Consider the following 20,211-nt stretch of genomic DNA (forward strand, 5'->3'; position numbering starts at 1 on the left):
TTGTCGATCTTTTTCTATTCTTTGATATGATTAACTCTGCTTTATGAGAATAATTAAGAAAAAGAGAAATTATTTTGAAACCTCTCTTGACGATCTTGATAATCCTTTAAGATTTTTCTAATCAATATATATATATATATATTTTTTTCTGCTTCAGGTAAGACGACATTTCCTGTGATTCATCCTAGTGGTCGTAGTCACGAATTCAAATCATCGAATCGTAAGTTGCGAATAAATTTTTTGAAAATAGATATTCTTATTCTCTGCTGATGTATGCGCTATTCATAACGACGATGTCTCGAGTTTTTTTATGGCGTAGATTTCTCGGTTTACGCTTATCGTGAAAACATATAAAATGAAACGATATATGCGCCAGTTCGGTTTTGTTTCTGGCAATTTTTTTTTTGAAAATTGCTGAGCTAAGACGTGCAGAGCGTTTAGGAAGTTGCGGTGCCGCGATAAGCGTTTTGATTATTAAAATGAAATGCGATTCCTCGCCACATTCCTCATGTCTTATAAGATTGAACACGAGATGTACCGCCTCTTGCATTTTTTTCTCGCTGCGATATGTCATCGTATTTTACTTGAAAAGTGCGATTTATCAGTTTTACTTTGTAGAAGAAATACAACGTCAACACGCGGTGTCGGCTTTGTTACATTCTCAGAAATAAAGCGTCCGCGTAAATAAAGAAAGGTTTTAAGAGACAAAAATGACAGAAACGCAAAGAGCTATTTTTTTAAATAGTATTTATTCACCTGGAAAAAAAGTAAAAAAAAAAAAGACATTGTCCATTTTCATTTTAGCTAGCATAAATATCTTGCAAATATCGGCATTCGTATATTTTTTAATTAGTATCCGATATTAGCGATATTAGATTTCTGTCAAAAGAGAAAATATTAATATGTAACATTTAATAGCCTTTTTATATCAGATATAATTATTTAAATAAAATTCACACGGTTATTCGAGATCGCATCTGCAGCAATGATAAGTTCTGCCATTATTATATATTATTAGCAAATTCTCCAAAATTTATCGGCATACATATATGTAGGGAATGAAAGATTTATTTCTTCTCGACCGAAACGCTGGAGGGATTTGTCATTGTTACGCGAGATCGACTAATTTATCGTCATCGTTATGCGCTCCCGGTTTTCTCGATGCATCGTGGCTGCGAACGAACGTCGACGGGCGAACATATCGGCGATCAATTTTCCACGGATGATTTTAGGACGATATTTTCTACGTATCGTTTTAGAAACAGGCCGCTACACCCATGCAGTCTTGCCGCAAAACGAGAAATATTTCTCCTTCGAAACCAAGAGATGGCTTTCCTAGGCATTTATCTTAGGACGAACGTAAACAGTTTTCGATTTCTCTTTGGATTTATTATTGATATTAAACGGATATTCATTTTATTCGATATCTTTAAATTTATATATAGATGGTTTACAAAGTATTTATTAATTTTTCATTACTAAAATTCTAAAGCAATCGCGTTATTTCACTCTTTCGGAAATTTTATATTTATAATTTATATTTTTCTTGAAATTCATAATTTTTTTAAATTAGAAACTTTTGCTGTGTGTTGTGTGTTGTAAATTTTTATAATTTTTCTTTTTCCTTCTAAAATAACTGAATTATGTATTTTATGAAATCGAGAAAATTACATATTTAACACGTTTATTAACTCATTTAAATATATATTCGAGAATTTTGCATAAATTTTAAATAAATTATAAATTTTACACATGTATATTCGATATTGCACTTACTCCACTTTCGAAACGGATAACTCATATATTTTATTATACATTAGATATGATGTATTCTCGAATTTATATATATATATATATATATTTTTTTTTTTTTTTTTTTTTCGTAAAATATTTCTAATACAATTTTAATGTGAAATATCATCTGCGCGTGAGTTATTATTATTTGATTTTGATAACATTTTATCAAATTCCGTCAGTTGATCTATCGGGAATCTCTAGCTTCGTGTTAGTTCTAGAGAGTTAAGTCAATGTTGACTTGCATTAAATCTCAGATATGTTAGTATTAACCTACTTCTCTCATATTAGGGATAATATTTTGCATAGGAATAGATGATTCTCTCTCGGGGAAAAAAAGCGGCGGATATCGTTTCAGCTTGTTCCACTTTCCGCTCAGTCGCGCAAACAATCGATGTTTTGCACAATAATGAGAATGAATGATAACGCATAATGGTAAAGATTAATCACATGAATTCCGATTGGTCATACGTCGTGAAACGAGCAAGAAAGGGGCTTAGCGGGTAAAAGTGAAAAAAGGCAACCATCATACGTCGAAGAGAATCGCCTTAATTTCAACAAAACGCAAAATCCCTCGATGGCCGTCGACCTTTTTGTCGGCAGTTTTTTGCCACGGCCATTCATATCGGTAGACATGCAATCAAAGCGGAAGGAGTATTTTGCGGTCAGCAGGAACGTCGCAACGGTTATTTTAATAGCAGGCGGTAATATCCGGACGTGAAAAAGAGGCAAAAGAAAATGAGAGAGAGAGAGAGAAAACGAACAATAAGGAATGAGTGGTTGTGCGACGTGAACGCACCAGCTGGCCTGGCTCCTCACGTTTACACGATAGTGATAAATTGTTTATCTCGCGATGTCTGGCCAACGGCCAAAATTTTCTGTCGCCTCCATCTTCCTACGACTCGCCACTTTATCTATTTATACATATGTACACGCGATATATATATATATGTATATGTATATATACCGAGTGTAACAAATAAAGCGAAAAAAAAAGAAATGAAAGAAGTAAGCGTGTTTGCCTATGTATGAAAGCGCTTCTTTTATGCTTTTTTATTTACCTTCTTTAGCGCACTCAAACCTCTCCTCACTTGTAACCCAAAAATTCATACGAGATTCTTTCTATTGAAAATAAAGAACGCGAAAATACATCGCATTGACGCGACGGTGTGAAAACTTTGAAGAATGTAACAGTCTAAATCTCGTATTGTTTATCTCATAATAATCTCTAGATTTCTGTGCATTTTTTATTAATAACAATGGAAAATCTTTTAGATAGATTTTCCAATTAGCTTTATTTTTTATACTCGAAACAGACAAAGGATTTTCTAGATAAGCCGAGAGATAGTACTAAATCACAACAGGTTTATCAAGAAAGATATTTATTTATAAACATAATATAAAGAAATTCATAAACATCTTTTTAGAGGAAGAACAAAACAACATTCCTAAAACATTTAGTTAGAATTTTTATTTTTCTATCATAAAAAATCATATTTAATAATTCAGTCGCGTTGAGTGCGCGAGAGGAAATCTTCTTTATATATATATATTTAATAAATTAAGGCGCGAACAAATTCGAAAGCTGCAGAGAATACTAAAATTCTTTCAATGATTTAGCGCGTTATTCAATTATCGTGAAGCATGCTTCCGATAGTTTAGCAAATCGTTAACTCAACCTTCCCTTTTTCTCTTCGAGCAAGCATCAACGAACTACGCAATAATATACAAAACCCTACTTGGACAAACGACTGCGAAACATCTAGCGTTCGCAGATTGATTCGAAAGAGATTCGAGAGTTTCTCGGAGAGAAGTAATCATTTAAACATCTTCAAGTAGCAGTCTACCTCTAATTTAACAACGCGTCGTTACGTCAAACGGACCGAGCAGGTACTTACCGTCATCCGCGCGATCCTCGAGTATGGTCAAGATCTCTGAAACGGCAGCGATTATGATTAACTGCTACGTATAATCGCTGACTCGTATCCGACTAATTTTACTCGGCAATAATCGTTTTCCTCATTGCGCAAAAATTGCAACTAAACGTGTTATTTTTCCGCATCTTTTCGACGATTAGGATAGCATCGAAAGGAAAGATTTTGTACATTAAGTTACATAATTTGCCGCAAAAAAAAAAAAACACAGATCATATATGTATATAATTAGATTTATATGTAAAATATGGTTATAGAGTTACCGTATGACGGTGGACAATTTATTGTATAAGAGGGAATGAGATGTCTATTTTTTAAATAACTACCGCTGAATTTTTAAGCGCATTCCGTTAAAGCATAATCTATATTAGAAATTTCCGAGGAACAAAATTTTATTATGAACTTGTGCGTATTTCCGAATCCATCAGATTTGCTCAATCTTCAATATTGAACTCTTCAATATTGAATTATATTCTTCGCAAGATTTCCAAGAGAGAATAAATTCGATAGTTGTCAGAATATCTATGTGTAACTGAGGGGGAAAGAGTGCGCACGCGATTGCTTCAATATACCCTGTATATTTTAAATTGACGTGCTAACAGCGAAATTATAATGCTCTCTCGAGTCTTTCGTGCTATGAAGCCGTCGTCGTAGCTCCATGCATATCAACGTGTTTTAAGAGAAGAAAGAGAGAGATGAAGGGAGAGAGAGAGAGAGAGAAATAGAAGGAGAATGGAGTCTCCCTCTGGCCGCTGCCCACGAACGTTACACCGCAATTACTCGACAGTGTATTGATCCGGTGGTTCGCAGTCTCACGGTTCGCAGAATCCCTCGTTGGAGCAACCCTCTCTTTCTCCCTTTTTCTCCGTTACTCCGAAGCAAAACATCCTTTCATTTGAGAAAGAGAAAAAGGGGTAAACGAAACGGGTACGGAGAAGAGAGAAGTCGGAGACGAGAATGCGCGCGTAAGTTCCCTAGGGCGAATATCCATAAAATAACGTCCGAGTTATTTAGCGTCCGGGCGAACGCCAAAGAAGCGATCTTCAAGGTCTTTCGTCGCAAGAAATATTTAATCTCCGTGTATGAGCCACGTGTTACAGCATGTAACAATGGCATTTTTTTATATTGAGATTTATGAATACCTTTCTTGACGAAAAGGTTTTGCAACTTGTAAACGCGTACGTATACATATTTAAATATTAATTTGACATTTTTTCAAACGAAATTCATTGCGGTACATAGCGTATTGAAAAATAATCTATAATTTTTATAATTTTTATTCGATTACAAAAGATCTTTACAATTTATCGAGAAGCCGATTTATTCTCCGAAATGCCGATTTACGATCGAACTTTAAAATAGAGAACGCTGTAAACAAGAAAAATGAATTTTTATCGTAATCGGTTGCGTACATGCATGAGAGTGTGAGTCGCGATCAAACTCGTGCGGTGTTACAACAACGAGTCGTTTTATTTCCGCGAGAGAGGCACGCACGCACGCACGCACGCATGCACGTTGGCACGCACATGTCGCAGCGGCTACAAAAGGAGCAAGGAAACGGTCGGAGAAGGCGCGGTTGCAGGACCGCAGCAGGCCCTCCACGGGTCGCCGAGTGTGAGTATTACGGGACCCAAGCAATTACCAGAGACTTTCCTTTCGCGTTCTTCGACTCTCGTCTTTTTTTCGCATATTCCGTATTATCGCCGAGGAAGGAGGAAGAGGAAAAAGAGAAGGGCAATCCTTGACTCCGGCAAGAGCGAGCCGAGCCGCCACGATGCTTTTTAGCCGCATTCATGTATGCACACAGATGCGAGATGGATAAGGAGGACGAAATGGACATGAGAAGGAGGAGAAGAAGGAGTAGGAGGGGAAGGAGGAGATTACAACCGGGGTTTAATGAAACCAGTCGAGGTCCGTCAAACCGGTTCAGCGAGTTCTCTGCGTTCGGTCACGTTGTCCTCTCTCCCCTCTCGCGCAGAGGATTGACGGGGAAAAGAGGGAGGTAGAGCGGAGAGGTCTGTCGATCTCTGTCTGTCTTTTTCCCCCTCATCATTCTCCCCTTCCCTCTAATCGTCATGCATATCTGAAGCACAGATCACCGGCACTGACTCGCGCGTTTATTCGGCTTTATGTGTGTATGTGTGTATGACCGATCGAGTACGTATGAATGTGCGCGAATGTTGTGTACGTGTGTGCGAGATCCCCTTAACCGAGGATACACCCACAGTGACTGAGACGAGAATTATAGTACGAGTGAGAGGGGGCCGGGACTCGTATCCGCCCCTCTTTGATAGTCCCGTCGTGATATAGACTCACTAGGGAATCTAATCTCTTTCTCTTTTTTCTTCTTCTCTCTCTCTCACACACACACACACACAATGTCGACCGTCTCTGTCACTCTACGGTATATCTTGCATTCAAAAGAAAGAGACTTGATGAGAAAAATGGCAAGAAGGATAGGTATAGACGAAAGGAAGGAAGCCACAAGCACTCTCTTTTCGGTCGTTCATATCGTTCACATAGATTCGTTTTGTATGTGTGTGTGTGTGGTGGCGGAGTGTGATCATGGATTGCATCTTAAGGGCGTGCCTCTCTCTTCTCTTGACCCACTCCACGATTATCTGCTCTTTTTTGTCTTTTTACTCTCGCATTCCACTTCTTCTTCCTTCCTTCCTTCCTTCCTTCCTTCTTTCCTTCTTTCCTTCTACGCACATTTTCTCCTCTGTATTTTTGTTATTTGTTCCACGAGAGACCAAGTAACTACAAAACCTGAGACGAGTCAGTCCTAAATGTATTACGCGAAATGGTTGTTGGCGAATGTCGACTGACGGAAGTGCTGAAATTTTATATACTTCCTTTAAAAACATTTTTGGTCTTTTTTTTTTTTTACATGACGATATATACGAAAGAATATTGCAGAGAAAAATATTATTCTTCTATATTATCAAAATAATAAGAATAAGTGGTCGATAATAAATTATCGATAATGCCTTTACCAAGAAAAACAATTGCATGATTAACTCAAAGTATAATGACATAATAAACGAATATGATGACCTTGGCACGCTTGTCTCTCGTAAAGTCAACCAACCACGAATTTTCGGAAAAAAGCATTTTCGAAAAGATATTACGATAAGATAGTATTCAATTTTAGATAGATTCAATTTTATTGTTTCGTTACGATAAGATATGCCCGCGATACACAGCGTGATGGCACAGATACGGATGAACGATCGTTCTCTCTCCTAGCAAAGCGAGGCGAAAAACCTGGCTAGTCGATTTCTTGAATGACGCGCGCAAGGAAGTTTCCATCGGGCAAAAGTAGTAGTCAAAATTGTCGCATATGTGTCGCCGCCATATGGCAACTTCCCTCCGACACGTGGAACGGTCCGTGTTACTGGACGATTCGTTCTTTCGATGCCTCTCGCATTCTATTTCGGTATTTCTCAACCAGCGAAACAAACTTTGGAAAATTTTCTATAAGAATCATGATTCGAGAGAAATTTGAAAAATATTTTTTTTTTCACATTTTTTAAATAGTTTATCTTGCGAATATCTGTATCAGATTAATATTCCGTTATTTAGAAGAAATTGAAAAATACTTGATACTATCGTTTGAATTCTTTATACTTTTTATCCTCGTCTAGTCTTTTTCCCTTCATTCGCTGATGTATTGAAGCTAGTCGCGCGGTTGCTTATGGGTAGTAGATTCATATATACGTGGTTAGCATACCGTTTAGTTCCCTAAGAGAAGCATGACTTGCTTACCGAGTTGAGGTATCCGCTTGGCGTCATCAGCCCACCTAGATGAAAGCGCGATGACTCATCTCGCTGTTTCTCGCACGAATCGATCAGAGGTCGTGAAGAGGTCAGCCGTCGCTCGTCTACTTCCGAGATGCGCGAACCGAGTCTTGGAGAGCTATTGACGAGGGCAGAGAGGAATATAATGACGATGATTACACGGTATGGTCTGAATTCCGTCCGTGACGAGCGAGCGGAATTAAAAATGACAAAGTCACGCACCAGAGAAACCATAGCAATCGAGCGTAACTGCTTGGTAATGATGGAAAGTTTTAATATAACTCCAGAGATGATTATCTACAGTCGATTAAGCGATTAAAAAGAATTATAAATAATTGATTTTTTTTTACGAATCTTTAGTTTATGATCCGATTTATTCTTCAATTTAATTTCTACGAAATTAAATGAATTTATAGCATCGATTTGCTTCGGCGTTCAGTCTAGTACGAAAATGCTGTACGAACATCTGTTGCAAATATCAGATTTTGACGGAAAGCGAGCAAATGTCCCGGAGACAAGAGCAGATCAGTGCGAGGAGTCGCGATAATCATCTAATGATCCGTCGAAGATATATTAGCGTCGAGGAGTTAATCTGGCGCGAGCTGGACGAGTTCTTGCCGAAAGACTCACTTCTCACGACGCGAACACTCGCTCGTCGAATACTGAGAAGTCTTTCAGGCTAACGACTAGCTGCATTCTCGGTCGGCTTGCTTCCAGAAAAAACAAGGGAGACTTTTCGGCGTCGGAAACGTTGAGTCGCGTTTCTCCTCCTCCCCTCGCTGTCCGTCCCCCTCGTTGCTTTTATTCCTCTTGTTGTTGTCGCGACAGGGACCGTCTTGTCCAGGAATAACAACTCGCGCGGATCCCCCAAAGCCATCGACTCGCGTTAATCTCACGAAACGGCCTCGAGGGAAGTCAATTGATCATGACGTCATCGTCGCAACACGATAAAATGTAATAGACAACTCGGTTTAAGCGAGACACGTGACCAGATCGTGACTTAAAGCAGACGTCGTTTAAGATTTCTCTCTCTCTCTCTTTCTCTGGCATGCTCGCTTCGTCATTCGCATTGCCTCTTTAAGAAACGTCTTCTCTTCAACGAGCTTTTTTACTTTGTTCGTAAGAGACTCGTGAGCCTGCCTCTCGATACGCGAAAAGAGACGTAACCTGTCGACGATGATGATCTCGGCGATTTATCGGAGATAAATACTTGAAACGACTTGAGGCTTTTCAAGATTTTCGGATTTTCGAAGAAAGATAATATAGCTTCGCTAATTCTTGCGCTCCATCGAAAGTGAAGATTCTCTGCTAGTGAAGATAAGGCACGAATCGTTGCATATATAGCTCTTCAATAATTCGCGTTTTGTTTATATATAAAAAATTATTTTTAAGAGATATACAGTCACTAAGTAGTAATAAATAATTATCAATTTATTAGAAAAATGGAGTATTTTTGAAAGATAACCCAGTCATATTTTAATTCTTAAATTACAAAAGATCTTTCAATTATTGAAACTAATATCGTTAATACAGAAACGTAAAACTAAAGTGTGAAATCATGGCGGATGAAGTCACTGTGGATAATTAATTGATCAATAGATTAATAGATAGCGAGAAACACAATCTAATTATATAAATTTACCCGGCAAGAAAACCGGTTTTAAATTCTTACAACATACGCGAATCATAAAAACGAAGAGTCTGAAAAGAAATAACTGTTTGCTTATTCACGCTCACTTGTTCCATTAAATACATATTTTATCAACGACTGGATAGAAACCGGTATTGGACACGCGTACATGTATAATCAATATGCGGAATATTCAAAATATCACGCAAACTGTAATTTCGAAACGACAATATAGATATTCAAATTAACATCGTCCAATAATAAAAAAAAAAGCTGTTGTTTCCATATAGCCAAGTTTGTCCAGAAAAAATTCTGCAAAATATCTGCTATCTCCGTCAGAGTTATTTTTAAACATTGTCGCACTCGACCGAGTTCTTTTATTAAAATGTTATTTTAACGTACTCGCTCTTTTTGAATCATTATTTTTTTAACTGTTAGCCAATTTATAATATCTTTAAATATTTGATTTAAAAAAAGCTATAATATAGAAAAATATTATCCTGTAAGATTATATTATAAATGTATTTATTAATCGAATGATGCAATACTGCATATATATATGTTGTAGTTGCATAATTATGTGAATATTAAATGTTAATAATTATCAGATATTTCGAAACTACAGATTATTGGATATATATATATATTGCCACAGAGATTTCGAATCGCCCTTCAGAATATACGTGAGATTGCTTCTGAAGAGAATGAGCGAGATCGAGGGTACCTTGTAAATTGTTCTAGGTTCCCAGTAGCTATTGCGAGGGTTGTAAGTCATGACGCGCAGGTACGTAGGCCCTATAACCTGCTCATCCAATTCGATCGTTCATGGTGGCTCATTCGGTGTTTACGACTCATAAAACCGAAAGGCCATCATGACTGGCCGGGCGTTTACAATACCCTCTAAATTGCCCGGGCTTTTCTGTAGATACGTAGCCAGCCGGGACAAACGAGTGTGGCTCTAACGAGCGAAGTAAATCGACCCGACCCGGATAGAAACGAAGCCAGAAACATCATTACGCTCGGGACGCTGTACGACGGAGCACGCGTTTTGAATCGCGTCATCTCGCGCGATTCCATCCAGTATTAGATTGCGATATGTGAGTAAGAATTCCGTAATCGTTGTCGCGTGACTGACGAGGAAATTGCGCGTACTGTTAGATTTTCAAGGTCCCGATATTCGCGACGCCGCTGCATCGTGTACGAGACAGGCGTATCTATAATGGACGCTGGGGTGAATTTTATTTATCGCCGTATTTATTTTTACCGTATATACACACACACACACACACACACACACACACACACACATGCGCGACACGCGGTGCCCTTTAAACCCGCTTATAGGGCATTATAGTGAATTAGTCTAAATATACGGCGTATCAAAGTATCAATATCTCTTTGTAAGAATAATGCTCGTTGTTTTAATTTATGATAATTGTCATTATTTACTCGTTAGAATATGAAAATAATAAAATAAGAGATAATAGAGTTTCAATTAATTTTGTCCATATATATCGACTTTCTCAAGTTATGAGAAAATCATAAAAATCAAGAGAGGATATTTTCTCGCGTAATCGAGATTCCTAAAATCTTCATATATGCTAATCGCACGCATGTCTTATGTATAATTTTGCGAAAGCGCGCTCTAAACGTAGTAGTGAAGTTTCGTTCAATATTTTTCTCAGTTATGGAGATTAACGGCATGGCGCTTTCGTTTGTCTCTTTCGAATTATCTCGCGGAGAAGAATGGAAAAGAGAGACGGTCTCTCATTGTTCCTGAATTATTTATTAGTCATAGCCGAGCTCGCAGCGGCTGGATCGTAACGATCGAGAACGATCAGTAACCGGATATGTGACGTAGCCGCGGGACAAGATGGCCAGTAAGATAATTACTCGCGTGTTTACGACCGATAAAGCCCGAATACCGCTCTTCTCTCCCCCAACGTACAAAATATCGGCTACATGTGCATATACTTGCGTATGTATTATTACTTGCGTGTATAAAGTGTCACGAGCACGACTTTGTCAATTATGCGCAGCGTCGGGGAATATCCGGTGTATAATTCAACGACTCATTCAAGCCGACGTTATCGGCATCGATATTTCCGCGTAATATCCGTTTCAATTGTTGCGTAAAGCGATAGATCGAATTGAATAAATCCAAAGATACTTAGAGAGAAAATCATAAATATACACGCGCGTCAAACGTAGCGCAAAAGTAGTAGGAAATAGTAGGAAAGTGTCATAAATAATTAAAAATTAAATTTTTCGTCGTAAAAGTGTTTAATTATCTTGGCGCGACATAAAACTCTTGATTTTCTCGTCGTCTAAGTCGTACTCCACATTGGCGCCAATTAGATAAATCAAGTTTAAAGTTTATTTAGCACTAAATGCGGCACGAAACAAGTGCGAAAATGTACTCGACCATCTTCATCCCGTCAAGTGTATTATAAAAGTTTCTGCCGCATATCATGGCCGTCTCTCCGACGAACTCGGATGATTCTCCGAAACTTTTATCGCGCATAAAAGATGGGTGTGAATAGACGAAGGTGAGAGAGAGAGAGAGAGAGAGAGAGAGAGAGAGAGACGAAGATGTAGACATATAATTCTGTACGACAGAGACGAAAAATCAAGGCCTCGGCTTGCTGTCTCAACGTCATAAAGATACAATAGAAAGGCGCGCAGCTGCGAGGTCCTCCCTAGGTTCAGGCCACCGTGGATGCTGTGGGCGTTTCCACCCACTCTAACAGCCTCCGTCTTCTTTTTTTAGATTCTCCTTCTCGCTTTATGCTTTTTTTCTCATTTCTGCCTTGTCGGACCGGCTATACTCGCTATGGCCCGATACGTGGAAACTTAAGAGATGGGGACGAAAAAGAAATATAATAAAAAACGAAGCGGGTAGACCGGACCCATATGGTCGACACGTGACGAATTCTCGGGGCTCGTAGATCATATTTTCCATCCTTTTCTTTTTCACGATCGTTCCAGTTTTACCTCTCACTTCCGCGGAGCAGAAACGCCAGCGGTCCGTCTGCGTGGAGGTTGACCCACGTATCGGCTCGTTACCGTTGCCGAGATCAGGTTCAAGAAGAGAGAGAGAGAATGACGGCAAGATAGAAAGCTGTTCTCGGAGCGTTAATTAAAGCGTCGCTCTCGCGGGAGTAGAACTCCTCTGACCTCGCCTGGCGTTAACGGGCGATCACGAATTATGTCATTCTTCTTTCTCTCTCTCTCTCATGTCGACTCGATACGGTAGCGATCTCGGTGATACAGATTTCTACGATTTACATTGCAAAATGTTACACCGCGCGGCGTTATGTAATGCCCCTGCACAGAATAATACGATTTAAAATCTCTTCGCGCAATCAGAATTTACAATTTTTCGTACGATTTGACGTAACTTTTCAGAGAATGTTAGATTTTTATAAATGCATCGGTGATAGTATTTCTTTTTTCGTTGGTCCATTGTGACATACCGAAGATTTAAATAGAATTAAATAGAGAAATCTTTTTACGGCTATAAAAACATTCATAAATCTTTTACTTTATACCTACTCTTAACTCTTGATTAGCTTAAATTTTGCTGTCATTCTAACATTATCATATTTTATTCATGAATCGAAAAAATAAACTTTGATTAAAACTTGAAGAAATGTTTTTAGCGAATCGAGAGAGTTTGAAGATTTTTAACACAGATTTAATATAAATGAAAAAATTTTATTCTAGAATTAAATTTGAATGAACTTTAGTTCAACGGGATCGCAAATTAGAATCCAGATATCAAGATATTAGAAATTGGAAAGTTATCGCGCCCAAACTATCATTGAAGAAAATTCTATTTCGTATCGATCACACATTCACATACGCATACGTGCGATAGGAATACTTAAAAAATACTCTGTATATGCATACGAGAAGTATGGATTGGTCGATCGCCCCCGATCTTTCCGGCTCGTCGATTCCAGGCGACAATACTTGCAAGCCAGCCGATCGGTCGTGCGAGACGAGGCGCGATATCGATATTATCGAGAGCGCGTACACAATCAGTGTACGAAGAACGTGTATTTCTATTACTTCCTTCCGTTCTCTTTCTTTCTCTAACTCGGGCGCGATCACAATCTCGATTTATCGCTCTATTATTATCGTGCGTGTTATCTATTGAAGCGCGCAAACCAACTCACGCATATACACACATCGATAACGATGTGTCATTTTAAAGTAAACGCGTTGTACACGATCCATTGTAATTTTACGGTCTATCCATTAAAGTCGATTGAATTAACGAAAGTCGAAAGAAAATGTTTGTCAATCAACTATAGTACGCCAAGTTATCTTTATACAAAATATGAGGAAAATTATATGCCCATTTGAATCGTCGTAATGTTGGCTGGAATAATATTGATATTTTAAGAGAACGACGATCGAAAGAAATCGAATTCGTTCGCTATAGCTCGAGACGTAGTTTAGCAACGTTTAGAGGAGATGTGCCCCTTTAATTCAAACGGACGGAAATATCGCGTTGCTCTTCGAGATAAATCATCGATCGAATGATGGATTTTTTTAATCGTAGCGCGCCGTGATCTGCATATTCCGCAATACTTGCATGTTGATTTTGAATGTTAATTATTTAATGTCACGATTACGTGCTTTACATAATCAATGGCAAATACTTGGATATTGTATCTACTTGCTTATTAATAGAAGCTGTTGACGCATTCGTCATGTTCATGTGACACATGTTGTTTTAATAAATGATAATGTAGATACTGTAACGCGGGTTGGGCGATAAAGAAGCGATCCTGCTCTCGGTTCTCTCGCGATTGTAAAATGTCCCAAGGTTGCATTATAACAGCTGCGATCGTGTCTCTTATGTAAGTATGTTTGACAAGAATATATAAAGCAATTCGAAATTGTCGTGCGATTTTTTATCTTTAAGTTGGTAAAATTTATTCTAATAGTATCAAGACGGGGACGTGTTATTCTGACAGAGCACATTTACACAATTTTTTATGTATTCTTTGATTTGTACATCGTGATATTTTGTACAAAACCTTGAATATTTCGAATAAATTATATTTCGAGACAACGCGGAGACAGATTCCGTTACGATGAAATTTCGACGCTGTTGTGTCACTTCTCTTATTTCTTTAACTTTAGTGGAGTCAATGGAACAGATTTTATTTTTGAATGCAATTTTGTCTCTTAAGATGAGTGAGAGATTGTGATTAAATGTGACATTATTAATGTTTTGTGCCAAGTTTTTAAAACTTCCTTAATATCTAATAGACAGATTATAAGATGCATATAATATTGTATTTTCGCAAAGCGTATCGGTCATAGTTTTGTAAAATTTTATTTCATTATTGTGACGTTTCGAGATGTCGCGTGTCCGTTCGCGCTTAGCGTATCGTGTCTAAACTCCGCCAGCTGTATCAAACTTCCGTCAGGATTGACTTTGAGTAAATTAGGTGGGCTTGACGCCACGCGTCTTGGTTAGGGGTCTGGTAGTCTCAGAAGCAGGAGAATAAAAAGACCGAGAGAGAAGGAGAGAGGTAGGAAAACTTGGCGGCACGCCAGTATTTTTATTTCTGCCAGCTCTTTCCATCTCCTCACGTTTATCCCGAATCCCGGATCCTCAATCCCGTCGTTAATTTTCCTCGTCTCTGCGACCTCGTGGCACGATCTCTCTCTCTCTTTCTCTCTCTCTCTCTTCTGCTTCTGTCATTCCGTTCTGTTTCGCATTCCGCGATGTTGGAAATAAATTTATCAACAAACGTGGCGAAGACGCGGGAGATCCTGGTTCACAGTATCGCCGTAGAGAGCATCGGCAGAAATAGCGATTCCTAAAATAAGCGTGGAAGACGAGACGCGTCTCTTCGAAGAGACACACGGATCTTCGCGCGACTGCGAGGAGAGCGATCGCGGCTCTCTTACTCGTTGGCCAATTCCTTCGTTCACTCGGTATCGTCTTTCGGTACGCGATAAGATACGATTATCAGTTTTATCTTTAATGTTATTATTCAATATCGCGAAAAAAGATAATTTTAAAATTTCACCCGCGGAAATCTTTTATATTTTGTAAAAAATAATAATCATAATATTTAATATAAATAATCTGAATTCGAATTTATACGAATGCAAACGGATAAATCTATATCATATAATTAACTTTAATGGGCATTTGCTTCACCGCGAAACTATACAATTTTTCTACAAACATTTCTTGCGTCGCGTTCTTTGATATTTACGTGCATTAATTGCAATCTGTTATATCGTATGCCCCGCAACGGGCATAATTTTTTTTTCATCAGCCTAAATCGCTTCCGAGCGTAAAGCTACGCGATATACGCGCTTAAATCAGTTATCGTATATAATCTCTTGCGTATTAAAATCCGAGTTCTAAAAACGGAACGACAGAGTGGGTGTTTCGCACTACGTATGTTTTTCTAACGTTTCGCGATCAACGGCAATCTTGAAAATTGCGCAGTGATTCTGTTAACATACGAATAAGACCTCGTATTCATGCCGCATATTTAGCGATTATCTAATTCTATTCCATTATTCATGCGAAGTTGGTATGCGAGATATCGCGAGATAGCGCGAATGGGACGTGGTACGCTTTAAGCGTTTAACATCCGAAATCTCGTACTGTACCAGAAAATTTCTAGAACCGTTAGAGAATGAGTTAATAGAACATATGCAAAATTTAATATGGTTGAATGTTACGAATGGAAAAACGAATCAGCTATAGAGTGATTTTAATTTATCGACTTTAATAGTTAATTGAAAGCTTAGAATTTTAAATGAATAGAATTTCCGTATCTGCATTTAATAATTAAATATTCAAAATTAATAATTTATTTATCGCATTTATTACTCACTCTACTAACTTCTATGGCACACTTTCCTCTCTCGTCCTTTCGTAAATAGGTAGGTAGTTAGGTAATGTAAAGTTTGGAGGGAGGCAATAGAGCGAATGGCAGTGACTGATACTCGCTTTGAAACTAATGGCGCATACAGAATGCGGATTCAACATAACGCGCTCGATAGTAGACGTACGAGAGAAAGGGCGTCGGCGAGAATCGGGGAAAGGAGGAGATGGTAATGTTTTGTTAACCGTGGAGAGAGAGAGAGAGAACTCGAAGAGCTACCTGCCCGTCTGTCTGCATGAAGCGTTGATTTTGACAAAGGTTTAAATGCCTAGCGTGGTCGCTCAAGCATTTCTAATTCCATCCCTGTAACTCGGGGCAAGCTGACGATGTCTATCAAAGTGTGGGGATGCACCATTGTCCCTCGTGACAAAGAGCATCGGCGCCGGCGTAGGAGTTGTTTTTCACACACGATCCGACCCTTTTGAAGGGTCACATGCGCTTTTAAAGCCCTTCACGCTTTCCACGCGGCCGAACAGGATGCAATGCAAGGTCATGTAAACAGCTCTCGATTATGGAGAGAGTTCTCTGGAGAGGGGCTCTCTATCGCAAAAGATACGCGATTCGGTTCATACAATTCGCTGTAACGAATTTTTAAAGCGTAAAGTGTTATCATTTTTTTTAGTCGCACACATTATCGATTATCTTTATATGAGACTGCACAAAGATATATTCTAATGGTAGAAGAATTAAATGATTTATTAATTTTTTTTTTTTTTTTTTTTTTTTTTTAATTTATTTATATACTTCATAAACATATAAAATTTTCTTAATAACGTTATTACTATAAATTTTTTTATTCTCGGAAGATTTTTTATTTCTCTTCTTATATCGGTATGTGAAACTCGTGACAGAGAATACTCGTTTTATTTCATCATACTTGTTTCAAAGGACAAAAGCAATTTGTCATGCTCTCGTACACACGACGATAAGAATTTACATGCAAATAAACCGCACGTGCAGGTCTTATATAATGCAACTCGCTGCGAGAAAACAATTCAACGACTAACATTATGCTTTACATTTGCCAGCATAAGAGTATTTTTTTCTTCGTTTGATATAAATATCTAATCTGTCTCTTATAATACACAAAAACAATCATTTATCTCGCAATATAGTGTAATCTCGCAATGTTTTTACAAAATGATCGTTACATGTTAATAATCTGATTATTGTTTCAAGAATCATAAGATTACGTATCTTGATTTATGACGTTATCGCATTTGAATATAAATGTATGTGCGTATCTGTTATGTAATTGTTATTTTATGATACAACAGAAAGATGATATTTTTGGTAGAAAAATGAGAATATTATAGAAATAAAAATGCATTGCCGCGCTATAACCTTCCGATATATTTTTCTAAAGCATTTTCTACTTTAGTGCGAATTCTGTAGCAGCAGCATAATCCTTCTTTTTGATATCCCGATAAGAGACACTTGAGAATGGAGAAGAATCCTCTTACTTTCTTTAGAATTTTTCTGCCAGGATTATATTTTTCGAAAAAAAAAAAAAAAAACGGCACCCCGCAGTTTGCTGGACAAAAATGCTTTTGTAAAAATGTCAACTCGCAGTCGATCGCACATAAAAAAATACATATTTAAAAAAATATTTCAAAAATTATTTTCAAGTTTTCGCGCAGTACATTCCTTCGAGACCACACGATACCTGGACGAAAATCATTGTGAAATTGTCAAGATTGAATCGTCTCATATTCTGTCTGTCACTTGACGTCTCGTTTATACGAATTATTTCGATATTTCCTATATATTTTATTATTTTATGGAAAAATTTAATATTGTATGAGATATGAATAATCACGCCTTAATCTAATCAGTAATTGTGTAACGTCTCGTTTCTCGATAATCGTTCTTTCGTCGAGTGTTAATAGGACGCCGGATAATCGTATCTCGGTCCGAAAATAACGGCCACATGTTGTGGCGAGCAACAACAGCGCGAAACAAAGTACGCGATTACTGGACAATTACGCCCGATATAATGCACGCCGCAGCCGTGCAACGACAGAACGACAAACCGCAGTCGCTAGGAAACGGGATGCACGTCGACGCAATGCACATTCGTGTATGTTGCCCCGCGCACACGTTTACACACTCATGCCCTCGCGCCAACTGCACATATCGGATAAACACACCCCACGTATGCATCGCTGTTGCCCGCTGTGGAGTAGCTCTTCCCCTCCGGGTAATAACAGTAAATCCCGAGTAATAAATCCCTCTCCTGTATCTTCCTTCCCCGCCCCGTCACCCTTCTCTCCGCTCGTCTGCCTGCACGCGCGCGTGTGCGTGCTTATGCGTGTTTATTCCCTTCCTCTACCTGTCCATCTCTCCATTTCCAACCAGTCTCTCTCTCTCTCTCTCTCTCTCTTTCGCGCAAGCACGTATATACATGACATGTATTTCTATCCGCTCGCCTCTCCTCAGGATAGATATATGCGTATGATGTGCATTGTTGCAAATTGCTCCCATGCTAACGGTCATGTTCCTACTGGGTTAATCCAAGAACTCCCCTCGAACTCCCTTGAACCCGGTTGTCGGATTGACGCGACGGCGGGAGCCGGAAACCCGGTTGAATTGCCGCACGATTCCTCCGATGTAATGATGCTCCTTGCCGATGCGCGCATCGCTTTCGATCGAGGTCAGTGAGATTTATTACATTGATCGATAATATATTAGCGTTTTGTCGAACGTGTGCTAGCTTCCGAAACATATGGGATGGTAATATACATGTATGATTGCACGCTAATAGCGAGATTTGGTATAGTAAATTAGGGAACGATGTTACGTTCGACCAATAACAATCTTAACTCGATGATCATCATCGTATTAGATAGTGTTAACGATTCGCTATTCTTTTCTATGTCGCAGTTCTATTAACGTGACATAGATAGATGAAATAAATTTAGATAATATTTTTTTCATCGTGATTTATTTTAATATCGAAACTTGACTTTAGAAATATCTCGCAAAGCATTATTAATTATATGATAAGAATGTTTTATTATATTTGAGAAAACATGTAAGAGTTTTCGCTCGCTGCATTTTTTTTTATTTTTATTTTTTTTTATTTACGCATCTTATTTTTCCTTCTGAATAAAATTCATAATAATTGTCTCGAGAAATTTATATTATTATCAATGTCAATGACATCTCTGTAATTGACAATTTTATATCAAATGAAAGATAAATGATTTGCAAATAAATATACAAAAATTGATATATCGAATATACAAAAGTTGATATATATTTGTGCGACGAATATCAGAGAAATGGAAAGGGGGGCGGGAGGGATTGCAGAAGTTGCCAGGGAGATTGCTTTATATAACGTCCTAGGGTTACCGAGTTACGCGAATCACCGATTGCGCCGACATCAAAGGGATTACCTCGGTAAATCAGCTCCATCATCTCTCTCTACACGGTGAACAGCCGATGTACCCGGACAGCTGTAGGGATCGATCGGTCGCTCGCCACAATTACAAGGGTATCGAGATAACCTTCGGGGTGCGGGGATATCGAGTGCGCGATAATCTACCGTCGATAATTTCAATAATTAGCGGCTATGCGTCTCGTTCGCCGATCCGCGACGATCCTTTTCACGCATATAATCAGCAACTTCCGTCGCGTAATATCTAAAATTAGACGCGCGTCGCGTAATGTTTAGAAATTCTTGATTCGTGGATAAAGGAAAAGAGAATCGCGAACGAAAAAAATTTTGAGTCGGACGATATTAGTTTATTGTTAGATCGCGCGATGAAAAGTTTTGACGTTTACGCTCTTTTAAAAACTCTCCAGGTTAAAGGTGACTTTTCTCGTGAGTTATATTCAACTGTCAAGTCGTGTACGATGAAATATAAAATTGAGATAATACACGGTTATCGTATATAAGAGGTATATTGTATAATATTATATAGCGCTATCACGATTACAAGAGTGGGGCATAAAGTAAAAGAAGTTGTTAAACTAAAACTGTGTTAACGATTCACTCTATTCTTACCTACGTTATAGTTTTATTAAGGTGACATAGATAGAGAAAATAAATTCAGATAAATATTTTTTAAACGTAGTTACTATAATGTACAATATATTTTTAAAACAAGATTTTAGC

General features: G+C 38.2%; 1 protein-coding gene across 3 annotated transcripts in view; it reads left to right on the forward strand.

The window, feature by feature from the left end:
* Kdm3 (Lysine demethylase 3) overlaps positions 1–20,211 on the forward strand; it is a 254,793-nt gene that overhangs the window by 135,018 nt on the left and 99,564 nt on the right. The gene's annotated exons all lie outside the window — the stretch shown is intronic.

Source organism: Polyergus mexicanus, unplaced genomic scaffold (genome assembly GCF_030449975.1).
Source record: "Polyergus mexicanus isolate NDT 795.1 unplaced genomic scaffold, iyPolMexi1.0 SCAF_7, whole genome shotgun sequence".
Taxonomy (NCBI): domain Eukaryota; kingdom Metazoa; phylum Arthropoda; class Insecta; order Hymenoptera; family Formicidae; genus Polyergus; species Polyergus mexicanus.